The 9109-nt window shown below is 33.9% G+C and overlaps 1 long non-coding RNA gene across 1 annotated transcript; it reads right to left on the bottom strand.

Annotated features, from left to right (window-relative positions):
- Positions 1-1339: 1339 nt before the first annotated feature.
- LOC136854679 (uncharacterized) lies at positions 1340-5969 on the bottom strand. The gene is made up of 3 exons (XR_010857764.1): positions 5834-5969; positions 4631-4720; positions 1340-1623 (listed from the first exon to the last, which is right to left on the bottom strand). It is a non-coding gene; the product is annotated as an uncharacterized lncRNA (long non-coding RNA).
- Positions 5970-9109: the final 3140 nt, after the last annotated feature.

The following is a 9109-nucleotide window of genomic DNA, read 5'->3' on the forward strand; positions in this document are numbered from 1 at the left end:
AATGCGACATTTTTTCGGGGCATTTCGTTTAGGCGAATTTGGGCAAGTCATATATTTTTGAGACTATTCATTTTATCGTTTGGGCGAATTTGGGCAATAGTCAATATATTTTTGCGACTATTCATTTTATCGTTTGGGCGACAAAATATGTACATTCTGCAAATCGGTACCAGTCATTTGGGCGAATCAGAGTAAGGAAAAAGAGGCAGAAGTATTTTAGGACATTTTCACGTGGTGAAAATTCTGTAACAGGTTGGCAGATAACTGTAGTTAGCTGGTTAATAATTGACAGTTATCAGCATTAATTATTCATTACTCTGCCACGGAGGGAAATATCTCAAGAAGCAAACCGACGAAAAAGGTGCTCAGTATTTTCTGACTTTCCTCTTTGTATACACAATATTGAAGAATTATGTTTCGTGGCGGTGCAAACAACAAAAACCAGATGTAAAGCCAGAGTTAGGTGACTAACCTTAGCTATCCGAAGTTTGCGGATCGTAGCCAGGTTAAAAGGAGGACCGATTTTCGTGTGTTTTTGTCCTGACAATTCTAAAGCGAACACAGTTTACTCGCAATTCTAAAACAGTAGTACCGAGAGATTCGCAAAACTAAGGACCAGGAGCCCAACTCTTATCCTCACTAAGTCCTTTGAGCAATTTTAGCATTCACCAACCAATTAAACGAAGCATTATACAAAAATGCTGCAGGTCTATTGCCTCGCTTACCCGAGACAGTCCAACGCTAAAGCCTGTGTTGTAGTAACCATCGACAGTTACAGGAACTTCAACAATTTTTAGGCATAAGCAATAACCGCTCACGGGACAAATTACAATACCACTATTGAAAATTTGCTGCCTGCTTAACTTGTTTTACAAACTAATTATAATCTTTACATAAAAATTTGGACTATTCAACCCCGTAAGATGGTTAAAATATTTTCTTGGTATCTCATGTCCAAGTGAATTTTCACTTCCAGCTATTATCGCTAAAGTCACCTTTGCAAGCGTTATCAGCCGAATGCTATCTCCAGATCATGAGGAATGATCTTAACATTGATTATTCCTGTCATCAGAGACGTCAAAATACAATACCACTTTGCTGAATAGCAAGTTTAAATCTGTAGACTATTGCAAGTAAACACCAAACTTCGAGGTTAATAAACTAGAATCTCTTCAGAATTAACGATTATTTCAGTTACTTTTCTCATATCAATTTCCCCATCTTCTGTTGACCAACCAATCAGTTGGTATTCCTTTGATTTCATAAGACATTCTTTGTCTTTCAAGGAGTATTACAAAGTCTACCCGACATGACATTTTGGGGTTAAAGAAATGGAATAAAGGTTTACGTTGGTCTTTATACACTAAATACTATTACACATCCAAAGTAGTCAGTTTATTAAAAAATTTCACAGCTCTAGTTGTCTGGGTAACCGAATTTAGTGAGCTTCGAACCGTCACAGGATATGCATGGCGTCTAGGTTTCAAGTTGCGTTCTAGTTGTCTGGGTAACCGAATTCAAGAGCGCTTCGAATCCTCACAGGATATTCAGTCTTAACGAAAAACGTTGCTTTCCACCAATATTATTGTCGACGTTATGGTCTGCTGCAGCTACACCAAGAGCCTGTGCATAAGAAAAGTAGTTTGTTTGGTTTTAGAACATGCTAAAAGTTCCCATAACATAACACATACCCTCTTAAAGCGAGTGAAAATAGACTGTTCAGTTAGTCCCAGCAGCTATTCTCAGGTTATTTTAATACTATATCGTATGAGTAAACTTTCCCACTAACAATCCCATATATTACTACCATTGTTCCTTCAAACTCCCAAAAAGATAACAGGATAGAGAGTGCCATCCTTTAAGATATATTTAAAAATACGGCACCAATCTTACACCCAACAAATTGCATCTAACTTTAATGTTACATAACTATGAAAGGTGCCATGCAATGCAAACACTGCTATCTGGCAACTTTCGTCCGTTAGTATCCATTTTAAGGGAACTGCACAACCCCAGTGGGCGAAAAATTAAGTTGGAGAATTCAGAATAAGAAAAGGGTTCCCGAAGCAACCTACGGCGCTGGAAGAAAGGTGGATGAAAAGAAGTCAGTGAAAGTTTGCAATGCAATCTGAACTGTCGATTTCCTGACATGAAAGCTTTGCTAGAAGAGTAAGAGGGGGGAGGGTGGGGTTGATGAGTGCGTTGATAGAACGACGTTAACAAGACTGCCCTAATTTCAATTACAAATTCCACTATTAACAAGCCTATTAGATATCTGACAAGTCCACGGCATCAGTGTCAAAAAAAATTCTTTAAAATCCCAAGACCTAGGCCTCTTAGAAAATCGTTAAGATCCACCTATTACCTATCTAGTTCCTATTTACTAGTGGGAATGAAATTCCAAGTTATAAAATTATGTCAGTTACCCTACCCTATTCTCAGCAGCACTAACACATTCAAACTTACATCTCAACACCAAACAAAGGGCTCAAGTACTGTACTACCCTCTTAATATCTAGCACTGTCAAATGTCTCCCTATGTCTGACCATAGAGTTTTTTTACCCCAATCTATTCCCAGCATCCTTAAGAGATTGACTTTAGAGTTGATTACATTTATCCTTACCCCTGCATCTAAAAAAGAATTAAAACTTTCTTTAGCCTAATCCATACTATCCTATATTTCAAGTTCCATATCTAACTTCCCATAAGTCCTAGCTACACGAAAACTATCAACCTTGCAGTTCTAACCTAAGAAGTTGGTTGGTTTGAAATTCCTGTTGGGCATGGTGACAAAAGTCACCATGCTTGTTTTTGAACTTCCTGTTGTGCATGGTGACCAAGTCACCATGCACAACAACAAGTCCACCTTTGCCTGGCAGGTGGCACGACCACCCCGGCAAAGGTGGACTTGGGAAGCGGACAAAAACTTAATTTAGAAAAAACTTAATTTAGACAAAACTTAATTTAGACGCAAAACTTAATTTAGACGCAAAACTTAATTTAGACGCAAAACTTAATTTAGACGCAAAACTTAATTTAGACGCAAAACTTAATTTAGACGCAAAACTTAATTTAGACGCAAAACAAAACTTAATTTAGACGCAAAAACTTAATTTAGACGCAAAACTTAATTTAGACGCAAAACTTAATTTAGACGCAAAAACTTAATTTAGACGCAAAACTTAATTTAGACGCAAAACTTAATTTAGACGCAAAACTTAATTTAGACGCAAAACTTAATTTAGACGCAAAACTTAATTTAGACGCAAAACTTAATTTAGACGCAAAAGCTTTAAAAATTGTTACTGATCAAAAACATCAGAATTCCAAAATAGAGACTTTACTACTTTACAATTCTAAAAAAAAAAACTAGCTGAAATTACAAGATCAAACCACATAAGGCAAAAGTCTATTTATACGCAAAACTTAAACTTTTGAAGCTGAAATAATTACTCAAGAGCTTTAAAAATTGTTACTGTTCAAAAACATCAGAATCCCAAAAAAGAGACTTTATTACTACTTTACAATTCTAAAAAACAAAGCTAGCTGAAATTAAAAGATCTTTCCACAACAGCAAAAATCGCGTAAATTTAAACAAGTTGGCGTAAATTTAAACAAGTTGGCGTAAATTTAAACAAGTTGGCGTAAATTTAAACAAGTTGGCGTAAATTTAAACAAGTTGGCGTAAATTTAAACAAGTTGGCGTAAATCTAAACAAGTTGGCGTAAATTTAAACAAGTTGGCGTAAATTTAAACAAGTTGGCGTAAATTTAAACAAGTTGGCGTAAATTTAAACAAGTTGGCGTAAATTTAAACTTTTTGTTTAAATCCACGAACCTAAAAAATACTAGATTTACTCTACAAACTTTCAAAAATTACCTTCCAAATTTAAACTAAGTAAATTTTAAAAATTTTAAATAAATTTAAGTTTAAATTTAAAGTTTAAATCCACTAACCTACAAAATTACTAGATTTACTCCAAACAAGTTCGTGAAAATTTAAACATTTAAAGTTTAAATCCACAAACCTAAAAAATACTAGATTTACTCTACAAACTTTCAAAAATTACCTTCCAAATTTAAACAAGTTTTAAAAAATTTTAAATCTTAAAGTTTAAATATATTCAAAGTTTATATCCACTAACATAAAAAAATATTAGATTTACTCCAAACTTCCACACACACAAACTTCCACACACACAAACTTCCACACACACAAACTTCCACACACACAAACTTCCACACACACAAACTTCCACACACACAAACTTCCACACACACAAACTTCCACACACACAAACTTCCCACACACACACTTTTGATGCTAAAATACAGTTAAACTAATATTCAAAAATAAAAATTAAGTACTTTAAAACAAAAGTCCTGAAGCCGAAACAAATCCTAAAATTTCTTGAAATGTTCAAAGCTGGAAAAGTTAAATTTTAACCTTTGCAATTTTAAAGATAAAAAAATAGAACTTAAATCTCAAAACAGGTTTTGAATCTGAAAAAAAAAGCATTAAAACAAAGCCTAAGCTTTAAATGAAAACTTTACGAGTTTTGATTCTGATAAAAATCTAAAAAATATACGGGGGGTTGCTCAAGTCACTCAACTAAAAAACAATACTCACCCATTAATCCTGTTTAGTCATAAGGTATCTGTACATCCAAGACAAATCGATAACTCATTGTGGCACGCTTATTTAACAACACAACCTGACCTGAAAAACGAAAATATATATGTATTGAAGCCCAAAATGTTCTAACAAGTGGAAAGAACCAAATGCTGACTATTGGTTGGTTACAATCAGCTGGGCCATCTGATAAGTTTCAAAATACTAAGACAAGGAGCAGCAAGCAAGGCTTCATAAATACTGATAAGCATTAATACTAGTTTATTGCCATTTAGGCCTACAATTAAAAGTTTAAATCAACTTAATATACCCCATACTAGGGAGGCTATGTTAGTCGAGTTAAGCCTCTCTAATCCTCAAACTTCAAACCCTATTGCATCGGAGCACACTATTGCAGCATAAAATTAAAATTAAAACATCCGTAGCACTATAGAAGATTGCTAGTATAAAACCAGAGTGCACAAAAATACCATTCAAAGCAATCTAGTTCAGCTTGGTAATAAATAGGCTGCGAAACTAAGTCTTAAATACCATATTGAAGGGCAATAATCTACAATATCTAACATACTAAACATTTTGAACACTTATTGCAGGAATTTACAAGAAAAAAATCGAAAAAAAATCTAAATTACCAATATTTAAAGATAAAACCCGTAAACTGAAAACTTCCATACGACAACAATGTCACTGCTCAAGTACCACAATCTAAATATTTAATATAAAAAAAACTTGCAACAATATCCACTCGCCAACCAACAAACCTTTAAGCACGCCTTCACGCCTAAAATCTTGCAAGGTCTATTCACAATACGACAAAACTGAGAAACTGACTTTTTAAATCAAATTGAGACAAAACTGAGAAACTGCAAGCTTTTTTAAACGTCAAATTAATCTTGTGAACAGACATGCGAATATTGTGAACTGACATGCAAGTGAAGCATATAGGAAGCTTCTTTAGACCTCAAATTAATATTATGAACAGACATGCAAGTGAAACATATAAGCTATTTGAACCTAGAACAAATGTCAGGCTAGAGAGTATTTATACACTGGGCACCAAGACTAACAAAATACCGCCTGAAATGATGATCACACAAGAATTCAAATTTTAAAAAACTACTTTCCTATTCTGCAGAACCTACGATGCTGACGAATAAAAACACAATCATAAAATATAAGTACCTTATTTTGAAAACTTACCCGGCCACGTCAGAGCAGGAATCATCCCTGTGGAGGTCGGTTTGTTCACAAAACCAAAGTTACACCAAAGATCGTACAGTACAGCACAGTCGAGATCCCCAACGCAAATGAACGAGAGAGTCGAGTTAGTATCAAGGAAACCTGTCTTACCAAGCCGGAGACTCTACAACACTGAAACAAGCTGTTCTTGAGGATAAAACAGCCAACGACCGCTGCAACTGCCTGTTTGTGGGACGTCGCTTTAACGCCCTTTCGCCACCGAAGAAGTTTAAGGCGATGATCAGAAAATCGACAGAAATTTATTATTATTATTATTATTATTATTATTATTATTATTATTATTATTAGAGTTGACGGGCACTCTTCCTTTCTAGCGAACCATACCAATTATGTATCAGTAGTTAGCCCATCTGAAAAATTATTATTATTATTATTATTATTATTATTATTATTATTATTATTATTATTATTATTATTATATGGAGATTTGCCATTTACTCTTCCTTTTTAGCAAACTGTATTGTGTTCATCTTATCGTTCATCGTAGAGTATATGGCCCGGAGCTGAAACAAAGGATATTATTATCATTATTATTAGTTAATGTAACATGGCGTTACAATGACATGGCCATAGATAAAAATAGTACAGAACACTTTTGTTACGGTGATTCAACGGTGAGCCTGTTAACTCGCACCAATGAATGCAAGGTAATTTTTATAATTAAATTTATTATTACTAACTAAAGGCGCGTAGGTTCGTAATCTACTACGGTAACAGGTCACCTTCAGCGATTTGCCATACGGATTCAAGGCTTGCAGTGATAAATATATCCCAAAATTTGGGGGAAATTGAGAAGGTAGGAGGACAAAGTGGCATTAGATAAATCATTTATATCTGTCGTAAGTGATATAATTAGCGGCTAACTCCAACAGTGGCCAATGAATTTACTGAAACAGATCATATTGTTCGATCATTGCCTGATATTCGAATCCTGTTTCGATATTATTAGGTGGAGCTATGAAAACTGTTGTCATGAGGATTATATATATATATATATATATATATATATATATATATATATATATATATATATATATTATATATGTGTGTGTGTGTGTGTGTGTGTGTGTGTGTGTGTGGTAGGTGAGCTCTGAAAAATATGATCATGTGGATTATATATATATATATATATATATATATATATATATATATATATATATATATATATATATATATATATATATATATATAGATATAGATATAGATAGATATTAAGCAATCAATATACTTTAACATCCAGTTCACTACACCTCCGGAAGTTAACTTACATCAAAGAGGAATTATGATTAATACATGTTTCGTCACCAGATCTCAAGAGAGGTATAAGCTGACATCGACTCTGTCGAATTCAGGTTTTGTACTTAGAGTCGATATCAACCGATCTTCACCATGATAGCCGATTGGTAAATTTGTAATGCGTGGCTAATTATGAATTTGTCGAATTTGTCTTATACACTGAGTTTTTCTTATATTCACAAACATTAGGCCACAAATATCATAAAATATCCAGTTCACTACATTAGGTGGAGCTCTTAAAAATATGATCATATATACAAATATATATATATATATATATATATATGTATATATATACATATATATATATATATATATATATATATATATATATATATATATATATACATATATATATATATATATATATATATATATATATATATATATATATATATATATATATATATATATATATATATATATATATATATATATATATGCTCACACAAATATTAAGTCACAAATATCGTTTGTTGCCTAATTCACTATACCTCACGAATAGCTTACGACCAGAAGAATTATAACTGATAAGTGATTCGTTACCAGTGGTATTCGAAACGTTGCTTTATTTAGAAACAATGTTGTACTTTTGACCATGGGTGAAGTACAGTGACTCTTGACCATTGACCCATCAAGAAAGGTGTAAGCTGATATTAACTCTGCTCTATAGGCATAATTCTCTTTTATTTTGATGGACATTGATAAGAGAATTCTCTACGATTCTTCGATATGAAAGCAGAAGGGGAGTCAGGTTCGATGTTCCTATAGACATGTTCTTAATGCCTCTACGTACTGGAGTTTTATTTTGCTGTTATATCCCTTATTTTGTTACGCCCACTGGTTTGAAGCGGGTTGTATCTTCTGGCTTCGTTGATGGCTTTACCGCCGACATAGTGAGGCAGCTGGTTGAGTTGTTTACAGATGAAATCGACTCCTTTACCTATGTAACCGTCAAAACAGGTTCCTGGTCCTCCGAGAAAAAAATTACACTGATACCTGTCTTCATTGAAATTGCAATGTTATGATAGTTAGGAAATGAATGCAGGAAATAGAGAACGTTGGTCTTCTACAGACGTTGAAACTGTACTTGAATGATTCCCTATTGATATATCTAAGAAGGCTAGTTCCTGTCCTTTTCTCATTCAGGATTGAACGTAATGCTAGAAGTGAATTCATTTTGCTGCAAATAGATATCAAAATCTTCCCAACTATTATTCCAGAACGTGAAAATGTCATGAACGTGTCGCAACAAAACCACTTTGGGATTGAGTCATTAAAGTACATGCAGACATTGGCTTACAGAGGAATAGCAGGCTGCCTATCCCACATTCAAATCTTTGTAAACCTTTCAGTTAAAAGAGGGCATGTTATTGGTTACACGGAGCTTGATTAATTTAACTTTTTTTTTTCATTGCCCACAGGAAATAGGTCTTCGTAAGGAGTTGATTTTTTCCATTATGAAATTCAGGATGTCGTTTGCAGGAACCTTTGTGAATAATGGTTCCGCGCCCTGGCCTATGAGAGTTATGTCGTTCACTGTGATATTTAATTTATAGAATATCTGAATAGAGTCCTCTGCGTGTTTTATAAACTACCATGGAAATGTGTCAGCAGACCTGCTAAGTTTCTGATTGAGTAAAAATGAACGAGACTTAATTTCATAGGACTGGGAGTCAGAGAATGCCTTTCTTATGGGTTATGGAAAGTCCGTAGAAATATGGTAAAAAGTTGTTGACGAATCCAGGTAAAAAAGTCACAGGTGAAAATCGCAGAAAAAAGTCATGCTTAGGGCGCCGATGCTGACCGAGTAGGACTTCTCCTAACTACTGAACAAGAGAATCACGACGATATAAACTATACTGACCGGAGATAGTTGAGGATATGGAATCGATAGTCACAAAATTTATACTTGTTAGG

This window comes from Macrobrachium rosenbergii, chromosome 29 (genome assembly GCF_040412425.1).
Source record: "Macrobrachium rosenbergii isolate ZJJX-2024 chromosome 29, ASM4041242v1, whole genome shotgun sequence".
Taxonomy (NCBI): Eukaryota; Metazoa; Arthropoda; class Malacostraca; order Decapoda; family Palaemonidae; genus Macrobrachium; species Macrobrachium rosenbergii.